An 18595-nucleotide genomic window follows, 5' to 3' on the forward strand; every position below is an offset into this window, starting at 1 on the left:
AAGTTTCAAATATACCAAATTTTAAAAATACATATTTGTCATAATGAACAAATACAATGTACCTCCAGGAACCCACCACCCTAGATTCAACAATCCTCAACTCATGATCAATTCATCTATAAACCCACCAATCCCCCACCTCCACCTCTGATTATGTGGAAGAAAATCACAGACATTACATTATTTCACCTACAAGCCTTTCATTGTATATGTATATATCCATATCTGTATGTGTGTCTGTGTGTGTGTGTATAATTTTAACATTATAAAATATTCAACCAGGTTCAAATTTCTCCATTACCTCATAATTTGTTTTCCTGACGGTTTTTTGGATCAGGATCCAAAAACTTATATGAAGCTTTATGTGTTGTAATTGGTAGATGTTTCCCTTTGAGTCTTTTAATCCATGTTCCAATGAAGATCCAGGCACGAGGGAAAATGCACATGAGTCATCTGCAACAAAGCAAAATAAATGTGTGTTGTCCCGTGGAAATTGTAGGCAAGGACAGTCTTAACCACTTTCAGCAGCCAATAACAGTGAGTATAAATTTCACAGGTCATAGATTCAAAAGCATAAAAATATAACTTCATTTTACCAATTTTTAACTTGAGCCCCCCCATTCTGTCTTTAGTTTGAAAACTCAACCTAGCCTCAGATAAATTTAATCAAATGCAGTGAAATTTCCATTTTAATCACATTCAGAACATACCTTCCCTGATTTCCTTCTGGAGCTGGTGTGATCCACTTAAATGTAGCTTGCGGTGGTGGGGAGGAGCTTATCTGAGCTCCTTCTATTTCATTTTCCCCCTCTGCATTAATTTTTGATTACTGTGTAACAAACTGCCACAAACTTAGCAGACTAAAACAACACTCATTTGTTAGCACAGAGTTCTGTAGGTCAGAAGTTCTGCACAGCATGGCTGGCTTCACTGCTCGGGGAGCAAAGTCCTCTGGAGGCTCTGGGGGAAAATCCACTTCCAAGCTCATTCCTGTTGTTGGCAGAATCCAATTCTTTTTGGTTGTGAGACTGTAGTCCTGGTTTCCTTGCTCGCCTTCAACTGGGAGGTCATCCACGTCCTTACACATGAACCCCTCCATTTTCAAGCCAGCAAGGCTGCATCAAATCTTCCGTGGGCTTCAAACTTGACTCCCTTATCTGTAGCCAGAGGGAGAAAACTGCTTTTAAAGGGATCATGTGACTAGGTTATTTCCCCCTCCCCACAGATCGTCTCCCTGTCTTCACACCAACTGATGTGGTAACTTAATGGCATCGGCAAAATGCCATCACAGCAGCTTCTAGGTGCATATATACCAGGGACTTGGAACCAGGGTGGGGCGATGGGGTCTCAGAAGTTTGCCTACAATGGTCTCCATGGGACATAGCTGCATCCTTAACTGTCCACACCATACCTTCTGATGGTGGGTCTCCTCATCCAGTCTTGAGTCCTGCTCTCTCTGTCTGTCTCTCTCTCTCTCTCTCTCACTCTCTCTCTCTCTCTCTCTCTCTCTCTCTCTCTAACCTCCAGCTAACCTCCAGAAGTGAGAAAGGCAGGACTGGGGGCTGAAAGAGAAGTTGTCCCCCAGTGTGTTATAAACTGCAGCTCCAACTCTGATGGCCCTTCAGAGTTGGCCCAAACTGAGACAAGGAGACTGGGCTTTTATATCCCCACATTGCCCAGTCATTGGCCACAAGCCACTTCTTGGAGGAAGGGGGTGAGGCCTTACCTTGCGGAAGGGGTTGATGCCTAATCAGTTCCCTGTGGCTGAGGGCAGTTTCTGATGACGGACCCAGCTGAGAGATACCTGCTGTTCGCAGTTGCTGGGAAATGGGTGCCTCTGCCCAGAAGAGGGGATACCAGTGAGCGCTGCAACAATATCCACTCCACCCATCTATTCTCCTTTCCACATCACAATTGGGCCTTTCCTTTTGAATATATAAGCCAAGAACGTTGGATTTTCAATGCATGAGCTAGCAAAAAAGACTTCATATTTTACAAACCATCCTGCCACAGGAAAGTGGATATTCAAATGCATAGTATCCATTATTATTAATTTAATGTATAATAGAATTTCGTTGATATTTTTAGTTGTGCATATACTACTTTACTGGGTGTTTTCATGTCAGTAAAACATTTAAGTCCCCTCACATCCTTTCTGGAACACAGTGAGAAATAAAAGCATCAAATATTCATGTGTTCTCATGGATTATTTTACACCTGGAGTCCTACTGTTAGATATAAGTTCTAAATTTCTTTTCAAATAATCAATATGTCAGTATGTTCAATTCTTTGCCTTCTACTTTTAAACTTAACTTCCTCGTAAAGCAATCTTTTTCAATTACCTGCTCCACCCTAACTCATTCCGATTACCTGCTCCACCCTGACTCATTCCAATTACCTACTCCACCCTGACTCATTCCGATTATCCGCTCTGTCATAGCCATTTTTCCCCCCAAAGCACTCACCCCGTCACTCTCTTTAAATTAGCCAGTTGGAATTAGTTTAGCCTGTGCGGTCTAACCCTAGCCAATAGGGGAATGACACAGCAGCAAGGACCACATACGTCAGAGATGAGAACTCCTTTCCTTCCCTTGTCTAATTGTGCACTCAGCATTGCTCCATCTGCAAGGGTGCACCCATCTATAGAAGTAACTTGCCTTGCTGAGAATTAAAAAAAAGATTTTATATTTGAGCGCAATTTCTTTTGTGGCACCGAAACTTTATTTATAACACTACCAACTCAGTTCTTCCCATAAAATACAATAGGGGTTGTTTTCTAAATGTCTAGTCCCCATTAATTTACCCAAATTGATCCAAGGTTTGGGAAGCCTGAATTCCCATCTGTCTTACTACCCCTCTATCTCCAACACATGCTGCCTGACTTATAGTAGGTGTTTGGCAGTGAATGAATGTCTGATAAAAATAAATATATGCATACACAAATAAGATTAATGTTATATATAAAGTTTCAGTGCCACAAAATAAATAGCACTCAAATATAAAATTTTCTTTTAATTCTCAGCAAGGCAAGATGCTTCTATATAAGGGTGCGCCTTACAGATGGAGCAACGGCAAGTGCACACTTGGACAAGGGAGAGGAAGAAGTCCTCATACCTGACACACGTGGCCCCTGCTGCTGTATCATTCCCCTATTGGCTAGGGTTAGACCACACAGGCTAAACTAATTCCAGTTGGCTAAAGAGAGTGATGGGGTGAGTGCTTTGGAGGGAAAAAACATGGTTATGCAGGGTGAAGAATGAGTCAGAGCGGGGCAGGTAGCAGGTAATCAGAATGAGCCAGGGTGGAGTAGGTAAGTTGCCTTATGAGGAAGTTAAGTTTAAAAGTAGGAGGCAAAGAATTAAACATACTGACATATTGATTCTTTGAAGAGAAATTTAGAACTTATATGTAACAATCCCTCCTCTTGCATTTCCTTACAGATTTTGCTGTTCAAACTTTTAAAACATGTCTTGGCTTATTTGTTCTGCTGGATTTTCCAACAGAAGAAGCTTCTTTGGATAAGGTGAAGCATAGTTAAGGGAAGTTTTAGTAAGTACCATTTCTATGAGCCCCTCCACCAACTTACAGATGCATGGTATGACACAGCACCCGACAAGAATAAGTAATCCTATTACAGTTGCGAGGGAAATGAGAATTGAGGCTATTATTCCTTTCCATTTACCGAACTACTTTTCTAGCCATCCTGTAAAGGGGTCATTTACCCCTGAGTTGCTAGCTAACTCATTGGATAGAGCAGTCAGACCTTACAATGCCTTTGTTATACTTCCATTAGGGGCAGTGTTGTTTGGGATGAAAGTGCAACATTGAGTTTGAATCATGATGCAAACTCTTCTTTCTGCTAATAACATGTCTAAGGCTATCCTATTTTCCCAAGCCATCTGGCTAGTAGCCCCTAATTGTACAGCTATTTCTTTAACAGCATCTTTAGTGTAGTTAATAAATTGCTGTTGGTTGTAGTAGATGTAGTTTATTCAATCTACATTTTTATTAACTGTCACCCACCAAACTATTGACTCAAATCCTGCAGCTATTTCATTTCAAGCTTTAAATTGATCTGGTATTCCCTATGGGACTCTCTAATTGTGTCTAAATAGAGATGAGAGTTGAAAGACCCATAAGGGGCTTCTCTAGCTTTACGATGTCTTATTTTTCCTTCCGCTGGTTGATGAAATGCCAGGGTGAAAGGGATAGCCAATTGGACTAAAGCACAAGTGTCACTCCAGTTATTTGGCAGAGTGTCCAGTAAAGGTTCACCACAATACCACCACACATCCACTCAGGGATGAACAAGGGCTGATTGACTGATAAGCTCTTGAAAATTGTTATGCTCACTGCATCCCTTCAGGTCTCTGAGGAACTTTAAGTTTCCTCCCTGTCGTGAGAGAAACAAAGTGAACTTAGAGTTGTGAGATGGAAGCTGGATGGCCCTCGGGGGCTGAGCCACAAGGTGCCAGACTTCGGGATATAGCAGAGAGATATAACATGTTACACTGTTAACTTTTAGCAAACTTTACTTTTGTTGAAAACCTTGTAAGTTTGGGATTTCCATTATCCTTTGCTGTTAATAAGACCTTGTTTAATCCAAATTAACTTAGAATTGGTATAGATGGTTCCTTCCTGGTTCTGTAAGTACTTTAAGGCTTGGCCGAGTAGAAACAGCTCACACATTTGAGTAGACCAATTATTAGGCAATTTTCCTAATTCTGCTTTTACAAGAGTTTCCCTATCAATCACTGAATACCTATTGTGCCTTTTTCCCTCAGTCACCTGGGAGGAACCATCTATCCTCCCAGGAACTGTCCTGAAGGGAGTTCCTCCTAGGTTTGGTCAGACCTTTGTGTGGTAATTAATTAAGATTTAGATCCCCCGTTAGGAAACCTGCTGGGTTAAGGGAATTATCAGTGGTTACTGTTAAATCATCTTTTTCTAATAGAAAATAGCCCCACACTGTAAGATTTTTGAATTAGTAAGCTACATGTTTGCTTTTTTGTTGTTGTTGTTGTTGTTTTTAGGATAGTTCTGAACTTATAAGGTGTACTTACAATGAGGTTTCCTCTAAAAGCTATTTTTCTACTTTCTTCTGCTAGCAAAGCAGTTGCCACTACAGATTAAATGCATTTGGGCCATCTGCAGGTTACTGGGTTAAGGATTTTTGATAGGAAGGCCTCAGTGCTTTCGGGCTACACCCTTGTTTATACTGACAACAAGGTGGTATTGGAGTGTTATAGGGTCACGCAGAAGACCTTCAATTATCAGTTATAGGTTTCAAATTTACCCTGGCTTTTAAAGAAGTAGGTTACACTGTTTTCTCTTTACTACTTCTCTCTCTCTTTCTCTCTTTGACTTTGTGTCTCTCTCTTTCTCTCTCTTTGACTCCCTCTTTGTCTCTCTCTCTTCCTCTCTCTCTCTGTCTCTCTCTTTCTCTCTCTCTCTTTGACTCCCTCTTTGTCTCTCTGTCTCTTCCTCTCTCTCTCTGCCTCTCTTTCTCCTGTCTCTCTTTCTCTTTCCCCTCTCTTTCTCTCTCTTTCCTCTCTGCTGTTCTTTCCCTGCCTCTGTCAGCCACTCGTGCTGCTGTTCTTCCCTCTCCTTCCCTTTCCCCTAGGGGAAGGACAGGCAGAAGTGGAGCTACTCTTTCTTCCGCTGAAAAGAGGATGCCCAAGATGGACATTAACTTGACTCAAGTGTGCAACTGAGGTCCTAAGAATTGGTCAATTTGGTCTGTCAAATTGAGTGAGTTTCTTAATCCTGAGTTCTAGTTTGATTGCACTGTGGTCTGAGAGACAGTTTGTTATCATTTCTGTTCTTTTACATTTGCTTAGCTTAGGAGTGCTTTGCTTCCCACTACGTGGTCAATTTTGGAATAAGTGTGATGTGGTGCTGAGAAGAATGTATATTCTGTTGATTTAGGGTGGAGAGTTCTGTAGATGTCTATTAGGTCTGCTTGCTGCAGAGTTGAGTTCAATTCCTGGATATCCTTGTTAACTTTCTGTCTCGTTGATCTGTCTAATGTTGACAGTGGGGTGTTAAAGTCTCCCATTATTATTGTGTGGGAGTCTAAGTCTCTTTGTAGGTCTCTAAGGACTTGCTTTATGAATCTGGGTGCTCCTGTATTGGGTTCATATATACTTAGGATAGATAGTTCTTTCTGTTGAATTGATCCTTTTACCATTATGTAATGGCCTTCTTTGTCTCTTTTGATCTTTGTTGGTTTAAAGTCTGTTTTATTAGAGACTAGGATTGCAACCCCTGCTTTTTTTTGTTCTCCATTTGCTTGGTAGATCTTCCTCCATCCCTTTATTTTGAGCCTATGTGTGTCTCTGCACATGAGATGGGTCTCCTGAATACAGCACACTGATGGGTCTTGACTCTTTATCCAATTTGCCAGTCTGTGTCTTTTAATTGCAGCATTAGCCCATTAACGTTTAAGGTTAATATTGTTACGTGTGAATTTGATCCTGTCATTTTGATGTTAGGTGGTTATTTTGCTCGTTAGCTGATGCAGTTTCTTCCTAGCATCGATGGTCTTTACAATTTGGCATGTTTTTGCAGTGGCTGATACTGGTTGTTCCTTTCCATGTTTAGTGCTTCCTTCAGGAGCTCTTGTAAGGCAGGCCTGGTGGTGACAAAATATGTCAGCATTTGTTTGTCTGTGAAGCATTTTGTTTCTCCTGCACTTATGAAGCTTAATTTGGCTGGATATGAAATTCTGGGTTGAAAATTCTTTTCTTTGAGAATGTTGAATATTGACCCCCACTCTCTTCTGGCTTGTAGAGTTTCTGACAAGAGATCCGCTGTTATTCTGATGGGCCTCCCTTTGTGGGTAACTCGACCTTTCTCTCTGGCTGCCCTTAACATTTTTTCCTTCATTTCAACCTTGGTGAATCTGACAATTATGTGTCTTGGAGTTGCTCTTCTCGAGGAGTATCTTTGTGGCATTCTCTGTATTTCCTGAATTTGAATGTTGGCCTGCCTTGCTCCAGGAAGTTCTCCTGGATGATATCCTGAAGAGTATTTTCCAACTTGGTTCCATTCTCCTCGTCACTTTCAGGTACACCAATCAGACGTAGATTTGGTCTTTTCACATAGTCCCATATTTCTTGGAGGCTTTGTTCATGTCTTTTTACTCTTTTTTCTCTAAACTTCTCTTCTCTCTTCATTTCATTCATTTGCTCTTCAATTACTGATACCCTTTCTTCCACTTGATCAAACTGGTTACTGAAGCTTGTATATGCGTCACGTAGTTCTCGTGCCATGGTTTTCAGCTCCCTCAGGTCATTTAAGGACTTCTCTACACTGGTTATTCTAGTTAGCCATTCATCTAATCTTTTTTCAAGGTTTTTAACTTCTTTGCGATGGGTTCAAACATCCTCCTTTAGTTTGGAGAAGTTTGTTATTACTGATCATCTGAAGACTTCTTCTCTCAACTCGTCAAAGTCACTCTCCATCCAGCTTTGTTCCGTTGCTGGTGAGGAGCTGCGTTCCTTTGGAGGAGAAGAGGTGTTCTGATTTTTAGAATTTTCAGCTTTTCTGCTCTGGTTTCTCCCCATCTTTGTGATTTTATCTACCTTTGGTCTTTAATGGTGGTGACATACAGAAGGGGTTTTGATGTGGATGTCCTTCTGTTTGTTAGTTTTCCTTCTAACGGTCAGGACCCTCAGCTGCTGGTCTGTTGAAGTTTACTGGAGGTCCACTCCAGACCCTGTTTGCCTGGGTATCACCAGTGGAGGCTGCAGAACAGCAGATGTTGCAGAACAGCAGATGTTGCTGCCTGATCGTTCCTCTGGAAGCTTCATCTCAGAGGGGCACCCAGCTGTATGGGGTGTTAGTCAGCCCCTACTGGGTGGTGTCTCCCAGTTAGGCTACTCGGGGGTCAGGGACCCACTTGAGGAGGCAGTCTGTCCGTTCTCAGATCTCAAAATCTGTGCTGAGAGAACCACTACTCTCTTCAAAGCTGTCAGACAGGGACATTTTTTGCTGATGCGTAACTTCTAAATCTACCCAAGTTAGGCAGTGCAGCTGAGCCAGGATCAGACATTCATGCTATTTTCAGGCAAGCTTACAAAGCTACATTTTTACCAGTGAGAGCCACAAATATGTGGTCTATTCCACAAATGTTCTTTGCCCAGTCTGAAGGAAAAGACTAGTATGAAGATGATAATTCCTCCCAGCATTGATGATCAAAGAACCAGATTCTGTCTACACTGGATCTGGTTGCACTGGCTGACTTGTACTCGTCTTGATCAAGAACAGAGTGAGGCCCAGTTAATTCTGCTGGGAGAAAGTGAGTAGCTTGGCTCCAGGTCAAGATGTACAGGAGGTAGTCATTGAAGAAAACACGTGCCCAACTCATCCAACAGCTGACCGTTGAGAAGACCAAACACTTAAACTGCTCCCATGGAATTTGAGGAGCTGGCCAGACTATTTCCAATGCAGTGAAAATTTTCCATTTGATTCTGAATAACTGCTTATAAAACACAAATAAATGGAGCAAGTTTTGTAAGTTTTCTTCAATTATGGCAATAAAGTAAGTGAATTCATTGGAACAATTCCTATGCTAAGCTGCTAACCAGCTGACAAACCAGATCAATAGGATGCTGTCTACTCCTCTGACAGCTACATTTGTGTGTTACCACCTCTAATTGGTATTTGATTTTAAATCTACTTCCAAAAATACGTTTTTTAGAAGTTTAAGAAATTTACTATTAATATTAATTTGAAATAATAAATTATAAAATTATAATAATGAATGTGGTATAAACATTTAAAAATGCAATTGAACACATTATAAAGTTGAGAAACAGATCCATATACACACAGAAATTTACTATAGGATAAGGTTAGCATTTCAATCAGTAGAAGAAAAATAGTTTATTCAACAAATGATTAGGGGACAATTATCAAGAAAACAATTTGCAGCCTGGGCAATATAGGGAGACCCCATCTCTACAAAAAAAATTAAAAATTTGCCAGGCATGGTGGCACATGCCTATAATTCCAGCTACTCAGGAGGCAGAGATGGGAGGATTGCTTGAGCCCAGGAGCTTGATGCTATAGTGAACTGTGATAACACCACTATATTCCATCCTGTGTAACAGAGCTAGACCCTGTCTTGAAAAAAAAAAAAAAGGGAAAGAAAAAGAAAAAAAGAAAAAGAAAAATATTTGAATCTGTAATCACACTTTTGTGTTGGAAAAAAATGGAATCATTTAGGTACTAGAGGAAATCATGGGGTAATTTGTTTTTGTAATAATCTTAGAAACGGAAGAGCTTTCTATGTATGATACCAAATCCAGAGTCTGTATCCTGTGTAATAAACAATAAAGAAGTTTAGAGAAAAAATAATAAAGGGCTTTGTCCCTGGTTCCTGGTTCCTGGGAGTTCATATCTAACTTCTTGGAATTTCCTGGGTGATAGGAATGTCTTTGTTATTCATGGTATGCCCTGATAGTTTATTCTAATAAGGTGACTCATAAGAAGCTCATAGACAGTTTCTAAGAGATGACTCGAGACAGGGGCTGGCCACTGACAGAAAGACCAATTATGTGATTAGAGGGTTGGAATTTGAGCCAAGTGATATCAGCCTGACCTCCAGGGAGGGGAGAGGGGCGACTGGAGACTGAGTTCAGAAAGTGACTAGTGTTTCAATCAATCATGCACACATAATGAAACCCAACAAAAACTCTGAACTTGAGGTTCAAGTGTGTATCCTGATTGACAGTACTCTGCATATTGTACACGCCAGTGTGCTCAGAGGATGATGCATCCCAACTCTGCAGGGAGAGGACACCAGAAGCTTCCCATCTAGGACCCTCCCAGACCTCTCCCTATCTGTCTCTTCTTTTTATTGATTCTTATTCATAATCTTTTTATAATAATAAAACTGTAATTTTTAAAATCGTATAGCTCTTTCCTGAGTTCTATTTGTCTTTCTAGTGAATTATGAAACTTGAGAGGATTGTGGGAACCCTGAACTTGTAACCAGTTGGTCAAGAGTGAAGGTGGCCTGGGGACCCCTGGACTGGACTTGCAGCTAATGTCTGACGTGAGCCTCATTTCAGGCATCAGCTGCAAGTTCAGGGGTCCCTAGGTCCCCAGGAAGTTTATCTTCACTCTGGATGCTTATTGACAGAAGCCATTGCACTCTTTTAAAAAGGACTGATAAAGCTGATAATATTAAACTCAGAATTTTCTACACAGCCTCCTCAGAAGTAATGTAAAAAGACCAATACAAACTGGGGGAAATGTTTGCAACTCATATCACTGAAAATGACTAATTTTTCTAACAAATAAAGAACATCAGTACTTTAGGAGGCCAAGGCAGGAGGATCACTTGAGCCTAGGAGTTCAAGACTAATGTGGGCAACACTGTGAGACCTCATGCCTACAAAGAATTGTTTTAAAATTGGCCAGGCATGATGGTGTGCACCTGTAGTTCCAGCTACTCAGGAGGCTGAGGTGGGAGGATTGCTTGAGCCAGGGAGGTCAAGGCTGGAGTGAGCTGTGATTGCCCCACTGCACTCCAGGCTGGGTGACAGTGAGACCCTGTTTCAAAATAAAAAGAAAAGAAAAAGAACATCTACAATACAAAAAAGATGAAAAGCCCAATGGAAAAAGAAGCTTAACCAAAAAATGAAATATAAATGTCTTTTAAATTTATGAAAAGATGTTCAACATCACCACAATGAAAAATTACAAAATGATACTTCCTGAGATGTAAAATTTTTACCAGATTAGTAAAAATCAAAAAGTTCAACGACATACTGTGTGTGGAAGTAGGAAGTAAGCACTCTCATTCTTTCTGCAGGAAGTATAAGTCTGTATGTCCTCCAGGAAGGGCAATTTGGCAATAACTATCAAAATATTACTGCAAGCCAGATGCAGTGGCTCATGCCTGCAATCCCAGCACTTTGGGAGGCTGAGGTGGGTGGATCACCAGAGGTCAGGAGTTCCAGACCAACCTGTCTAACATGGTGAAATCTCATCTCTACTAAAAATGCCAAAAAAATTAGCCAGGCATGGTGGCTGGCACCTGTAAGCCCATCTACGTGGGAGGCTGAGGCAGGAGAATCACTTGAACCTGGAAGGCAGAGGTTGCCATGAGCTGAGATCACAGCACTGCACTCCAGCCTGGGCAACAGTGCGGGATTCCATCTCAAAAAATAAAAAAAAAAACTTAAAAAATTTTAAACCCAAAATATTACTGCAAATGTCTTTATATGCAGTCGTGTTAGTTTTAGAAACTGATTCTATGGATATACTTGCTCGTGTGTAAAATTATTTATATACAAATTATTTATGACAGTATTGTTTCTAGTAGTAAAATATTGGAAATATTCTAAATGTTCATCAATAGGAGAGTGGTCAGATAGTTACGCTACAACCATACAATAAAAATAATTCGTATATCCATAACAATAAATGAAGAGGGAAGCTTTTATGTACTTCATGAAAAATATAGTAAGTGAAAAAGAGGGGTCCTGCAAAGTGGGTGTTGTATGCTACTAGTTTGTAAAAATTTTTTTAAAAATAGCAGAGGCGTATTGGTCTGCTAGGGCTGCCATAACAAATACCACAGACTGGGTGGCTTAAACAACATAAATTTTCTCTCAATTCTGAAAGCTAGAAATCCAAGATGAAGGTGTCAGCAAGTTTGGTTTTTCCTGGAGGCTCTCGTCCTGACTTGCAGATGACCATCTTCTCCTTGTATCTTCACGTGGTTTCCCTCTGCATGTGTTTGTCTTCCTCTCCTCCTCTTATAAAGACATCATATTGGCATAGGGCCCACCCACATGACTTCACTTTACCTTAATTATCTCTTTAAATGCCCTATCTCCAAATGCAGGACACACTGGGGATTAAAGCTTCGGCATAAGAATTTGGGGAATACAAATTCAGTTCATAACAGGGCACAATAAGGAAGATAGATATACAGATCTGTGTCTACATATGCATAAAATATCTTGGATATACACAAGAAACCATTAATATCATTTGCCTTCAAGGTGCAGCCCTGTGTGGCTGGAGGAGAGGAGGGAAGGGCGACATTTCATTATAGGCCTTTTTGAAGTGTCTGGATTTTGGATCATTGTTTATATTTAAAAATATCCAAATTTAAAATTGTTTAAATGAAGAAGTTGGATTGGAGTCCAGGACTTCAGACCATATATGGCATCTGTTGGGAAGACTGTGTATCTGCTGATGAAATAACAAGTCCTCACACTCTTCCAGGATAGTAATTGTCTGCCTGGCACTTACGTAATGGAGATAAAGCTACTGGAAGCCAATACTATCACAAGATGAATGCTTCCTATTTTAAAGATAAGCATCTGAGCATTTATCTATTTTCACAATCCAATTTTCTGTGACAGCAGCATTTTTCCATCACTAACTTCAATGTGCAAGATAATGCATTTGTAGCTGACAACTATTTTACAAATAGTAAAGAATGTAGCATAATAATGTATGTTCACTTGGGCTAAGACATAAGTAATTGAACATTTTTATAAGGTAGCTGTAGCTGAAATAATACATACTTTATTGCCACAAGATAGGGGAATAATAGCTATGCCTTAATAATCTCAGTGTTAAGAATAAATTTCCCAACACCTCTTAGAAAGGTGAAAGAAGTATAGACAATAGGACTAGAAATACTACGTGTTTTGAGGAATAGTAATAATAACTAGTGGTGCAGTTGTTTTGTGCTATATATGTTCAAAGTGCTTTTCACTTGCTCATTTATTCCAACTATTATTTGAAGATAAATTTTGACTCATATTTTATACATGAAAAAAATATGAGGCAGTATAGCACAAAGATGGCCAGTATCAATTCTGAGTGCTCGTGAAATTCAAAGACTGTTTGTGTGGTATTTGTTATATCTAGAGATATTGCCAATTTAGAGAAATTGGACCATTCTTTAATTGGCTGATGGGTCCTCTTTATACCAAGAAAATGTGATTCAGGGATCAAACCTGAAGTTAAAAAACATGCAAGAGAAGACAAGAACTCCTACACAGTACATATTTGTTTATTTTTTTTGAGCAATAATTACAGTATACTGAGAGTTTTTATTTCATTTTATCTTTACCATGAGAAATACACAGAAAAATTCTCATTTTTAAAAACTCTCAAAGACACATGATATTAATAATATAATGTATTTAATAATATAAAGACTGTGTTACTTTCTGCCTATGCTATTGAATACTTCAATACATATCTGCAGATGACCCTAAAAACCCACAAAGCCCAAAACTGAAATATGTGATAGAATTCCAATGACAGACAGTAACTGAACATGAAAGAGTTCTTCTTTCTCCTCCAAAATTAACTATTCAGCCATCAGCTATGTAGAGCTGAATGGGACAGCCACTCTCCAAGGTTCTGAGGACCTGACAGGGTCCCGGTCTACTCTTCTCATCACAGCATAATGAATGCATTTGCAGATTGAGAATATTCACTCCCTGATATGGTTTGGATTTATCTCTCCACCCAAATCTCATGTTGAATTGTAATCCCCAGTGTTGGAGAAGGGGCCTGGTGGGAGGTGATTGGATCATGGAGGTAGATTTCCCCCTTGCTGGTCTTGTAATAGCAAGTAAGTTCTCACAAGATCTGGTTGTTTAAAATTGTATAGCACCTCCCCACTTTTCTCTCTTCCTCCTCCAGCCATGTAAGATGTGCCTACTTCACCTTTGCCTTCCACTATGATTGTAAGTTTCCTGAGGCCTCTCCAGCCATGCTTCCTATGCAGCCTGTAGAACCGTGAGTCAATTAAACCTCTTTTCTTTATAAATTACCCAGTTTCAGGTATTTCTTTATAGCAGTGCAAGGACAGACTAATACACTCCCTCACTTTTGTTCCAAGTGAAAGATCTGTTTGTGATTATACCACCAGGAATTCACTTGAGTTGCCTATGGACTAGACAGAGATGAGGAGCTTGTTCAGGGAATACTTAAACTAATCAAAGCAACTTTACTAACAGGCTTATCCCAGACACAAGCTCTGAAATAGTTGGTGATGGATTCAAAGAATGAGGTGGCCAGGTGCAGTGACTCATGCCTGTAATCCCAGCACTTTGGGAGGGCCAAGGCAAGTGGATCACGAGGTCAAGAGATCGACATCATCCTGGCCAACATGGTGAAATCCCATCTCTACTAAAAATACAAAAAATAGCTAGGTGTGGTGGTGCGTGCCTGTAGTGCCAGTTTCTTGGGAGGCTGAGGCAGGAGAATCACTTGAACCCTGGAGGCGGAGGTTGCAGTGAGTCGAGATTGTACCACTGCACTCCAACCTGGTGACAGAGCAAGACTCCATCTCAAAAAAATAATAAATAAATAAAAATTTAAAAAAGAATTAGGAGTACTAGTTTCAAGTTTAGCTACACAGAGCTACCCTACAAAGATGACCTCCAGGAAACCACATTTTCTGATATTCATGTCTTGGAGAGTCCTCTCCCACACTGAATCTCTGCTGGCCTGTGACTCACATCAACCAAGAGAATGTGGTAGAAATCTTACCATGCCAATTCCAGGCCCAGCCTTAAGAGGCTTGGCAGCATCTGCTTCTCATTTTTTGGATCACATCCCTTTAGGAACTTTTAACTACCATGTGAAAAGTCACATGAAAAGTTACCACATGGAGAGAAGTCCCAAGACTGGAGGGAGAGAGGCAGTGTGTGTGTGTGGGGAGACAGAGAGAGAGAGAGAGAGAGAAGAGGCCCAGTGGAGCTCCAGCCATTCCCTCCAAGGCTGCATGTGGATGAATCATCTTGGACCTCTTCAGCCCAAGCAAGCCACTGGCCTCACATGGAACAGAAGAACCACACAGCTGAGCTCAGTCAGAATCACAAGAGATAATAAAACATTGTTTGCTTTAGACCACTGAGTTGTGAGGTGGTTTTTTACCCAGAAATAAACAACTGAGACACAGATCCAGACCAATTTCATCAGAAATGTGCTAGGCATGTCTGTCTTGTTGCCCACTAGCATCACAAATTCAGCTTGCCCACAATGGAACTAATCATTTCCCCCATGCCCTCTCCACTCCTGTGGCCCTCATAACAATGACTGTACCACCATCCACAGAGTTGCCCAGTGGCCCTCTGGAGCGAAAGGGAGAAACTCATTAGGTTTAAAGCTGCGATGACTGGGATAATACATCCCCAGGCCTAGCAATGATGGCCTTCTGATAAAACACTTGAATAAATGAACGAACAGATGCCATTCCACAAATTGTCCTGTACTCTCATATTTCCATTTCTCATGCTGCCTCTTTTACTCCCAACACTATCCCTCTCATAATTAATTAGCTTAACTCCTTACCTGTAAGACCAAGCTAGGGCAGGGTGTGGTGCTCAAACCTCCTGTAATCCCAGCATTTTGGGAGGCTGAACTGGAAAGACTGCTTGAGGCTAGGAGTTTAAGATCAATCCAGGCAGCACAATGAGACCCCCATCTCTAAAATAAAATAAAATAAAATAAAATAAAATTAATTAATTAATTAGCTGGGCAAGGTGGCACACACCTTTCTCAGCTACTGGGGAGGCTGAGGTGGGATTATCGCTGTACCGGGAGTTTGAGGTTACAGTGAGTTATGATGGCACGGCTGCACTGCAGCCTGAGTGAGAGAGTGAGAGCCTGTCTCAAGAGAAGAAAAAGTCAGAGTTAGAAGTTCCCTTTTCCTGGTGTCTCCCTGCTCTTCACCCCACTTCTCCTCTGTGTTCCCAGAACAGCCACACACACTGTGAGGGCTATGGCATGGTGAACAGCACATGCACACAAACGGCACAGCAGCTTCTGCTGCATGCCATGGGGTAGCTGTGTCTTTGATGTGTCTCCTGATGTTTCTCTCCCTTACCACTCACCACTTCGCTTTATACCACTGAAGAAGCTCAGCCGTCAGGGATTTCACTCAAGTAAAAAGAATGAGCAGGTACTGCCTAAAACAGAAAAGTCCTTGATCTGCTTTGAACCAGAAAGTCAAGGCTGACTTTCTGGAGCCTGTCATGAGACAATGCAATCAAACAGTTCAGACTTTTGGAGACAAAAAGGGATTTTTAGACTCCCCTTACAGGCTGACTTGAACTAGACAGTTTGGGGTCCAGACAGTCCTATTGACTTTTGGGGGAGCCTCACAGAGAGCTGGGGAGCCTGCCATAGGTCTTGTGTGTAAGGGTGAGCTGACCAGGAGCAAGGCAGTCGCTACCACTGGGGTCAGATGGAGGTCCAGGCTGAGGCTGGGAAGACCTGCAGCTCCCCAGAGCTGGGGCAGGGTCAGACAGGTGAGTTATAAAAGCCCCAGACTCTGTGCTGAGACACCAGACCCCAAATTATTACAGATCAGCTTCACATATATCAGTGCCCAGGGCCTGCACAGTTACCAAAAGAGTCACGTGGGGGCCAGGTGCAATGACTCACACCTGTAATCCCAGCACTTTGGTAGGCCAAGGCAGGAAGATTGCTTGAGTCCAGGAGTTCAAGAACAGTCTGAGTAGCATATCAAGACCTTGTCTCTACAAAAAATATTAAGAAATTAGCCAGATGTGGTGGCATGCACCTACAGTCCCAGCTACTTAGGAGGCTGAGGCAAGGGAATTACTTGAGTCCTGAAATTCAAGGCTGCAGTCAGCAATGATTGTACCACTGGATAACAACCTGGGTGACAGAGCAGGCTCTGTCTCAAAACAACAACAACAACAACGACACATAAAAAAAATCAGGTGAGGCCACCATATAAGAGCAGAGACCACAGGCCATCACTTCAATACTGGGGTCAGCTGGAGCCAACAGAGAAAAACATGTCAGGAGGAAGTGTAAATTCTTCCTTAAACTCAGATGCACCTTTGGAAGAAGGAGAAAGATAGAGGAAAGAGGCTAGGTAGGGAGTGCCCTTCAAATTGACTGTTTTAAACTGCAAAGGGCTGGAAGAAGTACATTTAAAGGACACATTTAAGTTTGTCCCGTCGGCAAGAATCTCACCCAGGTCCAGATGAGCTCAGACAGAAATAATAGAGGTATGTTGGTTTTGCACATCTAAGCGTACTGCATAAATTTCAACTCCCACTGCAATCATTCAGGTTGGGTGACCTTGATTAGGCCATTAATCCCCCCCGGTTGCAGCTTCCCCACCAATAAAGTGAGGATATTGGTACCTACATCAGAGCCATGTGGTGAGGACTCAATGACCTAAGATCTCCCAACAACAGTGCTGGAAGTAGGGTCAGCCCTAAATGTGGCAGAAGTGCCCATTCCTTCTAGGATAATTCCACGAAATTTGTATCACTGACTGTCGTCACCATCTTGCTGTCTAGGCATCGAGTTCACTAGATTGTGAGCAACTCAAAGACAGACTATTGTTTTGGTTTTGCGTCTTTGGCGCTGAGCATAGGGCTGGGCATGTGGTAAGGGCTCAGATATGTTTGTTGAATCAATTTCTCTTGACAGGTAAAGATGAGACAGGCTCAAGGCTGGGAGGCCCCCAGAAGGAAGGATGGCAGCATAGAGAACAAGACTCTCAGAAATTCAACTTGGCCCTGCCACCGGGAGCCCTCTCCCTCCCCAGCAGGACCCATCCATCATGCAGGAGCCGCCATGGAGCCCTGGGTTTTATGCTTTGGGCCTTACTGGTCAAGGCAGGCCTAGGCCGTTGCTGTTCACAAAGGCTGTCAGATGCTAATGACATGAGGACGCTGGCCATCTGCCACTGGAACCTGAACAGCTGCTTAGCAGGGAGATGCGTGCCATCTCTCCACCAAGAGTCTGAAGGGGAAGCTTCAGGTCTAAGAAGTCATGAGCAAAAGCCAGGCAGGAAGCAGCAATGAGGAATTTGCTTGATTAATGGGAATAACTAATCTACTGCATATTTACTCCATACCAAGCAGTGTGCCCAGACTTTCTGTGTCACCTCATCGAATCTCCAAAACTACTCTCCAGAGAAGATTCAGGATTATGAATCCCAGTTTACAAGTAAGAAAATGAAATCCACAGAGAGGTCAAGTTATTTTCCCAGGGACACAGAGCTAGCAAGAGGTGCAATGGTGACTTGGACCGAGGCGGTCTGACCCCACACTGGGGCAGACCAGCACATGCTGCCCCGAAGTATGAAGGATTGCTGAGCTGAAAGCAGTTAGGAAGAAGCAGACCCAGGAAAGCTTTCTGCTCTCCCTCTATTTGCCTAAAATCAAAACATAGATTTCCAAAGACAAAAGGTATCCTGGCCACCCACCACTTCTACTACAGAGAAAAAAGTTTAACCACTGAAGACAACTTTGGACTCTTATTGGCCTGGAGATAATACATGAAGAATGCTTTGCTAACCAACCTTTGGCTGCCATTTATTTGTCTTATTCCAAGAGCCTACCTCCAGAAAATCAAAGTCTTTTTCCTTGTCCTGTAAGTTCTCTAAAAGTTTACTATTCTTATGTTGGTTAAAGTTAAACGGGTATTATTTAGTTTTTACACAAATTGAACATTGAAATAAAAGCACAACAGGATTATCATAAAACACTAATCTGCTCTTTTTTACAGTTTACAGAATTTTCTGTAAATTTTCTGTAAATTTTACAATTTACAG

The 18595-nt window shown here is 41.6% G+C and overlaps 1 long non-coding RNA gene across 1 annotated transcript; it reads right to left on the reverse strand.

Annotated features, from left to right (window-relative positions):
- Positions 1 to 302: 302 nt before the first annotated feature.
- Positions 303 to 1983, reverse strand: LOC140709063 (uncharacterized). The gene is made up of 3 exons (XR_012089395.1): positions 1727 to 1983; positions 711 to 1157; positions 303 to 453 (listed from the first exon to the last, which is right to left on the reverse strand). It is a non-coding gene; the product is annotated as an uncharacterized lncRNA (long non-coding RNA).
- Between the last annotated feature and the right edge of the window lie 16612 nt (positions 1984 to 18595).

The sequence above is a fragment of the Chlorocebus sabaeus genome, chromosome 18 (genome assembly GCF_047675955.1).
Source record: "Chlorocebus sabaeus isolate Y175 chromosome 18, mChlSab1.0.hap1, whole genome shotgun sequence".
NCBI lineage: Eukaryota > Metazoa > Chordata > Mammalia > Primates > Cercopithecidae > Chlorocebus > Chlorocebus sabaeus.